Raw genomic sequence first — 14223 nt, 5'->3', positions numbered from 1 at the left:
TAAAAATAGGAAAGTAAAATGCTTAAAAATGGTGAGACTGCAATGCATTGGAGATCAGAGAGACTTGAACGTCCTTGGACACAAATGAGTGAAAATTAACATGCAGATATGACAAGTAGTGATTGATATGCTCACCTTTATTGCAAGAGGATTGGAGTTCAAGACTAATAATTGTTTACTGCCCTGCTGAGACAGCACCAGCAATATTATACATACTTCTGGTTTCCTAATTGAAGAAAAGAAAGATTACACTTGAGAGAGATGGAGTGCAACTGCAGTTCATAAAGTTCGGCAGGGAATAGAAGTACCTGCATGATAGATTAATTAGTGCTTGAGTTCATGTGTAGTGACTGTAAGCTTTCAGTAGCTGGTCCATGACTTAAGCACTTAATGGTGAACTGGTTATGATGTTACCCATTCGCTGATTATTGTCTAAGCATTTGATTGCTGTTTGAGCACCTTATGCACACAAGTGAATGGGTTCAAGCTTGAGAAAGACTACCTGTGTTTGATGATATTTAGAATGGCAATCGAAATAAAAAGGCTGTAACTTTATACCATTGTCCCTATGATATGCTACATTGACCCCCCAATGATCATTTGTGGAGAAGGAAAAAGGTAATTGGGCTGACAGTGATAAATCTCAAAGTATAACAAAGGCAAGGTTGTGGAATAAAAATTTGCACCATGAACTTACACAATTTTAACAAACTTCTGTTATACCATGCTGTATTTTTGAGGGGTTTAAGGTCTGCAGCAAGTTTGAGTGGGAAAAAACCAACATGAATGAACCAGAGCAACACACACAAATGCTGGGGGATCCTAGCAGGCCAGGCAGCATCTATGGAAAAGAGTACAGTCAACATTTCGGGCCGAGACCCTTTAGCAGGAGTGAATGAACTAGAAATGGTGCTGAAAGAGTAATTTTGGCTTTCAACATCCTGGCCATTAGCCGGTTGACAATGAGTCCAGTTCTTTAGTAAAGATTAAAATAGCTAATAAGGTAAATGGCTCACAGTTCCACCACTGGATTCCTTACCAATGTAATGTTAAATAAAGACACAAAATCTCAGGAGTGAATTAAGTTTGATTTTTTAATGCAAAACTGTATTTGTTTTCTCATCCTTCCATCTTCTGCATTTAGAAATCAGAAAATCTATTTAGCACATTCTGCTTTAATTGCTCTTATTTGAGGAGGAGGTGACTGGGACATTACTATGATGACAAAGACCAAAACCAGCTCACACGTCAGTGAGTGTCGTTGTGATCACCTAGCAGCTTTTCTACTCTTTGCCTTAAAGAAACAAAGAATATTGTCTCCCTCTCTTTTATGCTGAATTCTTTGGTGCTGTGCATGCTGACGGGTGCCAATAGAAGAACAGATTCCCAACACATGGAAGCATATTCACTGACCATGGAAGTAGACTCCTTAGCTCCAAGGGCCTATACTGACCAAGACTTCAATCGAAGCTAGTCTGATTTGAAACAAGTTGTGAATCTTAGTTGCTCATTTAAAGTTGCTCAGCTTTTGGCAGGCTATTTATTTTTATGCAAGAAAGATCTTCTAATAAAATAAGCATATTAATTCTCCATTTAAGTTGACTGCCAATGAATAGATGGGCACAGAATTAATTGTGGCCTGGAGCCAAGCACACAACAGCCTGAGTTGCTCATTCCCATTGGCCTCAGTACATTTGTTGGCCTTTGATTCAGATAGTGAATTTAAGGACTCTTATGCCACCACATCAAGAAGCCTTTGATTGAGAAACAATAAAACAGAAAAATAATAGATATAAATGTTGGTAAAGGAACAAAAAGCGAAGCTTGCTGCAAGAAATATAATGGGCGTCTGACTTCCCAATATTTTGAGCAAAGAAATAAAATTAATACAATAAAATTGCAGCAGAAACACTATTAAAACAAACTACCCTGGTTTAAAACTAAGGAGCAGTAAAAGAATTGATAGTATCTCAATACCAATTCTCAGTATGTGCATAGGGGTGGAAAATGAAGTGATAACAAATAGTGCTATAGATAACGCAAGAATATATCTGATGCCTTTGCCGCAACATACTCATGTGAAGATAGATTTTCTGCATTCGTTATATTGAAATCCAAATGCTGAAACAAGCTGAATTTGAAACTAAGTCTAAAGCTTTCTTCAGTCCAATCAGATATTCTGGCTTTGAAGTTATTGAAACAACACGAGCCATCTTATGAGGTGAATTGCTCAATATACAATTTATTTGGTTTATATCTGCAAGTAATTTTCCTTAGTGTGGGCCAAGTTATGTACATTGCACATGATGCTGTCACTTAATCAGTAAGATCAGAAGGACGTTCACTGATTGCACAATGTGCAGCGGCGTTCGTGACTCCTCAGATAATGAAGCAGTCCTTAACCAAACGCAGCAAGACCTGGACAGTATCCAGGCCAAGTACCATTTGCATTACACAATGTGGATATCCAACAAGAGAAAATCCAGCTATCACCTACTGTCGTTCAGTGGTATTGCCTTTACTGAATCCCCCACTATCAATATCCTGGGAAATAGCATGGACCAGAAACTGAACTGAGAAGCCATATAGACAATATGACTACTAGAGCAGGTCAGAGGCTTGGAATCCTGCAGTGAGTAACTCAGCTCCTAACTCCCCAAAAATTGTCCGCCATCTACATAGCTCAAGTCAGGAGTGTGATGGAATACTCTCCTCATTCCTGGTTGATGAAATACTCTTCTCTTAATTGTTTGAGTGCAACTTCAAGAACACCCAAGAAGCTCAACACCACACCAGGCGTAGCAGCCTGCTTGATTCAATTCAATTCAATTTATTTGTCATTCAGCCGTACATGAATACAACCAAACGAGACAGCGTCACTGTGGGGTCAAGGTACAAGACATAGTACCAACAATCAGACACAGTACAGCACACACAAGAACACAATCACAGAATAAAAGAGCCCCTACACCCAACTTGCTCCCCCCCACCCTGGCATCGCAGCTTGAGGCTCAGTCCTTACACATGCAAGTCAACCAACCCATATAAAATATCACAGAATATGCATGTATATAGTCCAGTCCGCCCAGCCCACTGGTATCATCTGTCGACCAGCCCCAATGCCTGCTAGGCAACACTGTGGCTTAAGGCCCAGTCTTTGCATATACAGGCACATATAGAATATTAGTGAAAACACAACCACACAAATATATATAGAAACATAGAAAATAGGTGCAGGAGTAGGCCATTCGGCCCTTCGAGCCTGCACCGCCACTTATTATGATCATGGCTGATCATCCAACTCAGAACACCGCCCCAGCCTTCCCTCCATACCCCCTGACCCCCATAGCCACAAGGGCCATATCTAACTCCCTCTTAAATATAGCCAATGGACTGGCCTCAACTGTTTCCTGTGGCAGAGAATTCCACAGATTCACCACTCTCTGTGTGAAGAAGTTTTTCCTAATCTCGGTCCTAAAAGGCTTCCCCTCTATCCTCAAACTGTGACCCCTCATTCTGGACTTCCCCAACATCGGGAACAATCTTCCTGCATCTATGTATATAGTCCAGAGCCCCCAGTCCATTTGAAATCTTCAGTCGACCACAACTATGCTACACCGCCTCGGTGGAGTGGGGAATAGGCAACCCATTCACTCACTCCACCATTGATGCACTAAAGCCGCAGCTTGTACTATCTTCAGGACATAACGTAGCAACTCACCAAAACCCCTTAGATCGCACCTTCCAAACCCATAACACCTACTATATAGAAGCACGAAGGCAGCAAAAACATGGGAACACCACCATCTTGACTTGGAAATATATCACTGTTGCTTGGTCAATGTCACTGAACTGTCTCCCTATCAGCATGGTGGATATACCCACATCTCAAGGGCCACAGTGGTTCATGAATACAGCTCATTATCACCCTCTCGAGGGAAGTTAGGGGTGGGCAATTAAATACTTGTTTAGCCTGCAAGGTCCAGATTCCCTAAATGAATACTTACTATTTAAATTTTATACTTTTGTCTATTAGTTCACCAATGACAGAAATGGAAAATTGATCATTGTACATAAAATTAATAAACTAATTAATGATAATTCAATAAATCTATTACAATACATAGAACATAAAAATTAAGGAATAGAGGTTAATAGGAAAGATATTTATTGAGAACATTATTTGACCCATTGGAATATTACTTAATGCATGGTTACTTAAGTTACTGAAAACTTCCTTCAGCTTGAACCAGGCTGGTCATTCGCCTCTGACCTTCCTCATTAACAAGGTGATTTTGCCCACAGAACTGCCGCTCACTGGAATTTCTTTTCAGTTTTTTGCACCATACTCTGCAAACTCTAGGGACTGTTGTGCATGAAAATCCCAGGAGATCAGTAGTTTCTGAATTACTCAAACCACCCTGTCTGGCACCAACAATCATTCCACAGTCAAAGTCAGTTAAACATTTCTTCCCTATTCTGATGTTTGGTCTGAACAACAAATGAACCTCTTGACCATGTCAGCATGCTTTTATGCATTGAGTTGCTGCCACATGATTGGCTGACTGGATATTTGCATTAACGAGTAGGTGAACCGGTGGACCTAAAAAAGTGGCTACTGAATGTATATGATGTGAAATTTGATTTGCAACAGCAGTACAGTGCAAGGATATAAAATTATTATAAACTATAAAAGAAATAAAAAGTGCAAAAATAATGGGGTCGTGTTCATGGTCCATTCAGAAATCTGATGGTGGAGGGGAAGACGTCGTTCCTAAACTTTCGAGTATGGGTCTTCAGATTTATCTATCTCCACTCTGGTGGTAGTATCAAGAAGAGGGCATGTCCCAGATGTTGAAACATAGAAACATAGAAAACCTACAGCACAATACAGGCCGTTCGGCCCACAAAGTTGTGCCGAACATGTCCCTACCTTAGAAATTACTAGGCTTACCCATAGCCCTCTATTTTTCTAAGCCCCATGTACCTATCCAAAAGTCTCGTAAAAGACTCTATCGTATCCGCTTCCACCACTGTTGCCGGCAGCCCATTCAACGCACTGACCACTCTCTGCATAAAAAACTTACCCCTGACATCTCCTCTGTACCTACTCCCTTAAACTGGTGTCCTCTTGTGGCAACCATTTCAGCCCTGGGAAAAAGCCTCTGACTATCCACACGATCAATGCCTCTCATCATCTTATGCACCTCTATCAGGTCACCTCTCATCCTCCGTCGCTCCAAGGAGAAAAGGCCGAGTTCACTCAACCTGTTTTCATAAGGCATGCTCCCCAATCCAGGCAGCATCCTTGTAAATCTCCTCTGCACCCTTTCTATGGTTTCCACATCCCTCCTGTAGTGAGGCGACCAGAACTGAGCACAGTACTCCAAGTGGGATCTGATCAGGGTCCCATGTAGCTGCAACATTTTCTCTCGGCTCCTAAATTCAATTCCACAACTGATGAAGGCCAGTACACCGTATGCCTTCTTAACCACAGAGTCAACCTGTGCAGCTGCTTTGAGTGTCCTATGGACTCGGACCTCAAGATCCCTCTGATCCTCCACACTGCTAAGAGTCTTTCTATAAACACTATATTAGAGTCCTTAATATTGGATGCCACTTTCTTGTGGCACTGCCCCTTGAAGCTGTCCTTTATGGTAGGAAGGACTGTGCCCGTGATGAAGCTGGCTGACTCCACAATCCTCTGCAGCCTCTTTCAATCTTCTGCATTGGCACTTCCATTGGAAGCTGTAATGCAACCTATAACGATGCTCTCCACTGAGCATCTACAGAAATTTTCAAGAGTCATTGGTGACATACCAAATCTCCACAAGCTCCTAACCTAGTAGAGCTGCTGGCGTGCCTTCATTGTGATTGCATCAACATGTTAGGCCAGGACAGAACCTCAGAAATATTGATACCCAGGAGCTCGAAGCTGCTCACCATTTCTACCACTTACTGTCGCTGAGGACTGGCGTGTGTTCCCTGACTTCCCTTTCGTGAAGTCCACAATCAGTCCCTTGGTCTTGCTGGCAGTGAGTGTGAGGTTGTTGTTGTAACACCATTCAGCCAGCCAATCTATCTCACTCCTACAGGCCTCCTCGTTGCCATGTGAGATTTTACCAGCAATAGTGGTATTATAAGTTGCATTTGAGCCATCGTGAGTGTAGACAGAGCAGAGCAGTAGGCTGAGCATGCGTCCTTGAGGTGCACCTGTGTTGATTGTCAGTGTGGAAATATTATTACTGATCGATACTGACTGAGGTCTCCCAGTGAGGAAATGAAGGATGCAGTTGCCGAGGAAGGCACAGAGTCACAGGTTTAGAAGCTTGGTGATTAATACTGAGGTGTTGAGTATCCAGCCGTAATCCTTAGAAGTAGCCTGATGTATGTTTTGCTGTTGCCTGGGTGCTCCAAAGCAGAGTGGCGAGCCAATGGGATTGCATACACTGTGAGACCTATTGTGGCAGTGGGTCCAGGTCCTTTCTCAAGCTGGAGTTAATTCTACCTTTAATCAACCTTTCAAAGCAATTCACTACAATGGATGAGTGCTACCAGTCATTAAGGCAGCTCACCCTAGCCTTCTTGGGCACTGGTATGATTGCTCCTCTATTGAAGCAAGTGGGAACCTCAGGCCACAGCAGTGAGTAGTAACAGCATTCACTAAAATTGGAATGATACTGAGAAAATTAGCATGGCCCCTACATAAGACTGGTACGTACATTCAGGAAGCGCTCACAAACGCACTGCACAATTGACAAATTTCCCTTCACAAAAGCCGCACCTATTTCTGGCCACCCTGAATCATTTTCCCACATTCTGGTGAGCAGAGTATCGGGCAAGTTGTCAGTGAGCACGGCCCGAGACAAGTTCAAGCTGGTCATAGTTAGTAATCAAACTATAGATTAAGAGTGGATCTGAGCAGAAGGCAAGTAAGAGGCTTTTGGTCATCACCAGCAAGGACATGGTCGACCAAGGGGGAAAATTTCTGTGCTGCTTGACTCCATGACTCTAGAGCAAAAAAGACCTGATAGTGGCTCATGAAAATGTTTACAGTTTACAGGTGACTTCTGGATTTCATTCCCCGAACAAGAGCCATATCATGATTTTTCATAACAAGATACTGCATCATTTGCTCAATTGTCAAACTGAAAAACATTCTGTGGTTTTTTTTTCCACATAAATCCTATGAATGTGAATTTTATTCTACATCTCAAATTCTGATGTCATGATTTATGAGTTCCTTAAGCATTAAAGCAGGGGTTGCCTTTATGAAAATACCAGATTATAGGACAGGCAAGATACATTATAATAACTTTTCCAATCTCAAATTCCTGTGTGTTTAAAAAAATGCAAAACATGAAAGTTGCTGGGATTATGACTGTCTAGTTAAGCAAAACTTGATAAATGGATGATGGCCAAGCTTACATGGATATGAGAATGGCTGCTGTGGAATAATATTCATTCAATATAACTTAATTATATGTCGGTTCTACATAGTTCCCATACCCTGCAATGCCTGTTGCTGCTTCCTAACCAAGATCCACATAGGCCAATTGCTTCTGCCTGCTCCTGCCCCACTAAGCTTGAATCTGCATACCTCAGCACCAATTTGTCGCTCTTAGTTCAGTCCCTTCTCTGACCTCTTACCTCTCCAGCTCACCTGCCCCTGGTGCCCCTCCTTCTTCTCTTTCTCCCATGATTTACTCTTCACTCCTACCAGATTCCTTCTTCTCCAGCCCTCTGCCTTTTCCACTTATCACCTCCCAGCTCCATGCCTCATCCCACCTCCCCCACCCACCTGGCTTCACCTACCACCTTCTAGCTTGTCCTCCTCCTCCCCCCCACCCCCCATCTTCTTAATCTGGCATCTTCTTCCTTCCTTTTCAATCCTGATCAAGGGTCTCCGCCTGAAGCACCAACAGTTTATTCATTTCCGCAGATGTTGCCTGATCTTCTGAGCTCCTCCAGCATTTTCTGTGTGTTGCTCTAATTTCCAGCATCTGCAGGATCTTTTGTGTTAATTAGTCCCATCCTACCTACGTTCATAGCTCTTCAAAGCTTTCTATCAGTTTAATCACTGAGAGTTCACAGGTCTAGACCACCTTAATTTCACTGTGGATATCCACCCCCATTGGATAGGCCTTAAAGCTCTCTAATTCTTTCTTGGCAGCGGACTAACCAATTCCCCTCCGCTGTCTGGTCGATCTGGTTCTCGCTCTCAACAATTTCTCTTTTGGCTCCTCCCATTTAATGTAAATCAAAGGTGTGGTAATGGGCACTCTCATGGGCCTCACCCATGCCTGCCTATTTGTTGGCTTCGTGGAACAATCCAAGTTCCAATCCCTCACAGTTTCTCAGCTTTTTCTCTGCTACATTGACAACTACATTGGTGCTACTTCCTGCTCCTGTACTCAGCCCATCAATTTCATCAACTTTGCCTCTGAATTCTACCCTGCCCTCAAAATGGATGAACCCCCACACTTTTATTCTGGGTTCTGCCCCTTTCCTTTCCAGTTCTCAGCCTAAAGTGTCAGCTGTTTATTTTACTCCATGGATCTTGCCTGATTAGCTGAGTTCCTCCATCATTTTGTGGGTGTTGTTCGAGATCTCTAGCATCTGCAGAATCTCTTAAGCACAAGAAAGTCTGCAGGTGCTGGAAATCCAAGGCAACACGCACAAGTGCTGGAGGAACTCAGCAGGTCTGGCAGTATCTATGGGAATGAATAAACAGCCGATGCTTCGGGCCGAGACCATTCTTCAGCACTGAGAAGGAAAATGCCGGAATAAAAAGCTGGGGGGGGTGCGGGGGGGGGGGGGGAGGAGGAAGAATCTCTTGTGTTAGATAAACCACATTTACCTGAATTTATCACCAGAGAACAGTTCCCTCAACAAAACGTACAACCATGACTGAGATTCTAAATTGGAAAATGTCAGTATTTTCCATCTTTCTTATAAGAATAAATATAACAATAAAGAATATCCTATTCGAGACATGACTGCTTACAACCTATAAAGGTCTGCATCTTTTTTTTTTAATACAGATTACCTCTCTAATCCATCCCTCACAAGCACACTATTTCTTTGTGGGATCCATTTAAAAAGTAAAAAGCAAAAGCAGAGTGTACTTTTTCAGCTGGGGAACCAAATTATAAGCAAAATAAAGATGCTTTTATCCCCTCATAGACTGAAGTAGCATTTTTGTAGCAAAATATAAATAAATTCAGATCCAGATAAACATACACCTGATCCAAGTGGAGAATTCCAAAAGACCAAATCACTTCCTTTTTACTCCCATAATGTCAATACACATCAGGGATGTGGTGGCCCATTGACAACATCCACCTACACATTGTTTCCCTTTGCAAAGCAACATGGGTTGTTTCCGTAGGCTGATCAACTGGAAATTGGTTGGCACCCTAAAATACCTCACTGATCTCAAACAGGCTGACAAACAGCGTCCCTGTCATCTGACCCTGTGCAGAAGTTATTTCCATGCCACCACTACAGGCAGTAAACAGGTTTATAATTATTTGAAAGGTCCAATTTATGGAAGTCCAAACTTGTACAAAGCGCTGTTTTTTAATGTGTCCTCTTTAGGATTTTTCTAAGTTAATTTATTTTTTTGGAAGTCACTGGATGTCACTGATTAGACTAAAGCAAACCTAATTGTCCTTGAGATGGTGGTGGTGAGCCATCTTCTTGAACCTCTACAATGTTTCCATTAAAGAGCTGCAGGGCAGGTAGCTGCAGGATTTAGACCCTGAGATGCTGAAGCATCAGAGATATGTTTCCAGCTAAGGAGAGTAGGAACCTGCTGGTGGTGGTGTTTCATGCACCTGTCTTCCAGGTCCTTCATGGTAGAGGTTTCATGTTTGGGAACTGACCTCTGAGGAAAGTACAGAGGGCATTTTGTTTATGGCATGCTCTACAACCATTGCATGTTGGTGAAAAGAGGGGATAAATGCTTAGGGTCATCGATGAGGTCTTGGATAGGGTTGAGCAACTTGGAAATTGTTGCCTCTGCATTTCAACCATGCGGGTCGTTTTTGACTTCCAGATGATGGGAAGGCCATGGGATATCAGTGAATAAGATATATAATGCAGGATACCCATTCTTTGATATGTTCTTATAACCATGGTACTTATGGGGTTAGCCTGTTGAGTTTCTGGCCTTTCCTTGGTACTCAGCAATGAAGTGTCAAAAATAGATGGTTAAATTGCTGTCTTGTTGACAATGGTTATTACTTGCTACTTTTCCGACGCTGAAATATCTTGCTACTTGTTTGCCCATGCCTGAATATTGTCTGAATTTTGCTGAGGGCATGGGAGCTTCATTTGTTTCAGAACTGCAATAGAATTAAACATTGTTCAATCATCACCAAATATCCCCACTCTTGACTTTATGACAAGGTCATGAATGAAGCAACTAAAAGTAGTTGGCCCAATGATATTGTCTTGAGGAACTGCTGCAGTGCCATTCTGGGGCAGGGATAATTGACTTCCATGACCAATCAACCAACTTCCTTTGTGGAAGAACCATAGAACACTACAGCACAGAAAACAGGCCATTCAGCCCTTCTAGTCTGTGCCAAAACTTTATTCCACTAGTCTCATTGACCTGCACCCAGTCCATAACCCTCCAGACCTCTCCCATCCATGTATCTATCCAATTTATTCTTAAAACCTAAGAGTGAGCCCGCACTTACCACATCAGTTGGCAGCTCGTTCCATACTCCCACCACTCTCTGAGTGAAGGCGCGAAAGTGTCTTCTCATTGATTCCCATTGACCTCAGCCTTGCCAGGGTTCCTTGACACCATGCTAAATCAGATGCGTCTTGATGTCAAATGCAGTATCTGGAATTTAATCCTTTGATCCCTCAACAAAGGTTGTAATAAAGTTTGGATCTAAGCAGTCATGGTGAAATGCAAGCTGGGAAGTAATGCACGGCTTACTGATAGGATAGGCTGCTTGGCATGGCGATGACCTCACTTTGCTGATCATTGACAGTGGAGTGATTACACTGTAATTAGCCAGGTTGGATTTGTCCTGCTTTGTGTCAGTTGGACGGCATTGCCAGTATTGTAACTGGGGGCACTTTGACTCAAAGCACAGCTCAGCCTGGAAAACACATTTGCAACACCAGAGCTCAGATACTGCAAACAAGAGAAAATCTGCAATGCTGGACATCCAAGCACTTTGTGTGTGTAGCTCAGATGTTGTCTCACATTACAGCCTTTGTACATCTGATGGACTCAGCCGTGTCTCAGTATCATGTGGGGTGAATTGATTTAGCTGAAGACTGGCTTCTGTGGTTGTGAGACAAAGGGGGAAGCATCTTTTTACACCTCTGGCTTAAGATGACAGCCAAGGCGTCAGCCTTGCCTCAGCATTTGCATGCCGGGCCCTGCCACTACTGAGTGTGGGGATATTCTTGTCATTAGCTTATTGGTTCATCACCTTGTTGAGTTGGACTTGTTGGGATTTGGCCCAACCTGCTGCTTGTGAAATTGCTGAGCTCCTCCGATTGCAGGCTATTGTACAGCTTCACCAGGTCAATACAATGGCTTTCATCATGCCTGATGCTGTGTGCAGTATTCCTTCCCAGACTGCCCACCGAATTGGAAGTAATCCTTGGTTTAGGAGTATTGTAGTGCGCATGCACCGGTCGTGCATGCAGCCTGTTACAGCCTTTCCCGATCAGATTCTTACTTTTTTCTTCTTACTTTTTAACTTACATTATTTTTTGTATTTTTTTTCACGGTAACACGTCGAAGCTGCACCCTCTCTAACATGCTGGTAGAGAGAGTTTTATTTGGGTTTTTAGCGCTGGAAATAGTTACATCCTGACGCGCGGGACAGAAGCATGGTCGCATTGTGTATTCCAGGGACCAGCTGTTTGCGCTAATGCCGGCCGGTTTAGCAAGCAGAGCGGCGGACACCCCTGCTGAAATCTGGAGGAAAACACACAGAGGATGCAGAGGGGGATCACAAAGTCGAGGAAAGAGGACCGGGTCGAGACAACAGAGACTTATGGAGAAGAGGAGTTCGGTGGGTAATAAAATGGACGAGTTCATGGCGCTAGCCAGGCGTCAGAGAACATTCCGTGAGTGCAGTGTTATGTGTTTCACTGGAACGGGGCTGCACGAGGACATACCCGATCAAAACTTCTCCATGGTCGGCTTCCAGACCGTTCAGGCTGACCGGAAGTGCACTGAGAGCGGTAAGCGTAAAGGAGTTGGGTGCTTACTGTTCTGGTTAACAACGGATAGTGCAATCCGGGTCATATTACGATCGAGGAACGTGTCTGTAGACCAGATATTGAACTTTTTACTGTTGGATTTCGGCCACATTCCACCGAGAAACAACACTGGGCAGCACGGGAGGTCGTTCCTGCCTGTGGCCATGGAACTTGCAGCTCCTCCCATGGAGGGTCAGACACCCTGAGCCAATGGACTGGTCCTGGACTTATTTTCCATCTGGCATAGTTTGCATTTTGTTGCTTGATTGTTTGTGGTTTTTGTATTGCTATATTTATGCTCTATTCTTGGTTGGTGCGGCTGTAACGAAACCCAATTTCCCTCGGGATCAATAAAGTATATCTATCTATCTATCTATCTATCTATTGGCAGGGTGAGGGAAATGCCAGGCCAGATTACAGGTTGTGGTAGTGTACATTTCTGCTGCTTCTGATAGTCCAGTGCAAATCATAGGTGCCCATGGCCGAGAAAGCTCACCAGCACCACTGCTTCCTCAGCAGGCTAACGAAATTCAGCACATTTCATGGAACCATACCAATTTCTATTGATGCACCACAGAAAGCATCCTATCTGGTGCATCATTGCTTGGGAAGACTACATGGGCCATATCAAAGTGGCAGGATCAACTGACACTGAATCTTTTGTAATGAGATCAAGAAACACAAGAGGGATAGTTTTTCCACTGCCCACATAATTACACCCCAACCCTACCCTTAACCCTAAACCTATGCTACCAGCACCCCCCACAAAACCTTACGTAGACACCACCACACCTGAGCACTCATTCCCTACAATCCAACATCACCTCCCACACCAAACATAAATAATTACCCTATCGTCTTAGCATATTCATAACCATAAACTTGAAAATTAGTGTAAGGAGCAGGAAGGTCCCAATAAAGGCACACATTGGACCTGGTTAATGAAGATGTGAGCCAGATCATAGTGGTAGGGTTGCATGACACTAAATCTCACATAACAAAATCTAGAAACACAGGAGGGGTAATGGGTTCCTGCTGCCCACCTAATTCCAAGCTAGCCCTAACCCTACCCTTAATGGATGACAATTGCTCTGCACATATAAGCAAGAAACTGCAGAGAGTTGTAGAGATAACAGCACATCACAGGAATCAGCTCCCCTCTGTGGACTCTGGCTAATCTTCTCACTGCCTCAGTAAAACAGCTGGAATAATAAAAGACCCTACGTGCCCTGGGCATTTTCTCTTCTTCCGTCTTCCTTCGGGCAAAAGCCTGAAAGCACATGCCACTAGGTTCACGAACAGGTTCTATTCTGCTGTTACAAGACTATTGAATGGTTCCCTAGCATGACAAGATGGACTCTGATTGAAACATATAAGATTATTAAGGGATTGGACACACTAGAGGCAGGAAACATGTTCCCGATGTTGGAGGAGTCCAGAACCAGAGGCCACAGTTTAAGAATAAGGGGTAGACCATCTAGAATGGAGTTGAGGAAAAATTTTTTCACACAGGGGGTTGTGGATCTGTGGAATGCTCTGCCTCAGAAGGCAGTGGAGGCCAATTCTCTGGATTCTTTCAAGAAAGAGTTAGATAGAGCTCCTAAAGATAGCGGAGTCAAGGGATATGGGGAGAAGGCAGGAAAAGGGTACTGATTGTGAATGATCAGCCGTGATCACAGTGAATGGCGGTGCTGGCTTGAAGGGCCAAATGGCCTACTCCTGCACCTATTGTCTATTGTCTATTGTCTATTGACTCTTGCCCTCACAGTCTAGCTCATTATGACCTTGCACCTTATTGGTTACCTCCACTGCATTTTCTCTGTAGCTGTTACACTTCATTCCATATGCTGTTACTGCCTTCTTCTGCCTCAATTCACTGTGTAATGGCCTGATCTGTATGAACAGAATGCAAGTCAAGCTTCTCACGGTATCTCAGTACAACGGACACTAATAAGCCAATTCCCATAACCATGTGGGGTA

At 43.4% G+C, this 14223-nt stretch overlaps 1 protein-coding gene and 1 non-coding gene across 5 annotated transcripts in view; both read left to right on the top strand.

Annotated features, from left to right (window-relative positions):
- runx1 (RUNX family transcription factor 1) overlaps positions 1-14223 on the top strand; it is a 234243-nt gene that overhangs the window by 78301 nt on the left and 141719 nt on the right. The gene's annotated exons all lie outside the window — the stretch shown is intronic.
- LOC140199910 (U6 spliceosomal RNA) lies at positions 6641-6746 on the top strand. Its single transcript, XR_011886524.1, has one exon. It is a non-coding gene; the product is annotated as a U6 spliceosomal RNA (small nuclear RNA).

This window comes from Mobula birostris, chromosome 6 (genome assembly GCF_030028105.1).
Source record: "Mobula birostris isolate sMobBir1 chromosome 6, sMobBir1.hap1, whole genome shotgun sequence".
NCBI classification, from domain to species: Eukaryota; Metazoa; Chordata; class Chondrichthyes; order Myliobatiformes; family Myliobatidae; genus Mobula; species Mobula birostris.
This window is presented reverse-complemented; position numbering and strand designations above follow the sequence as displayed.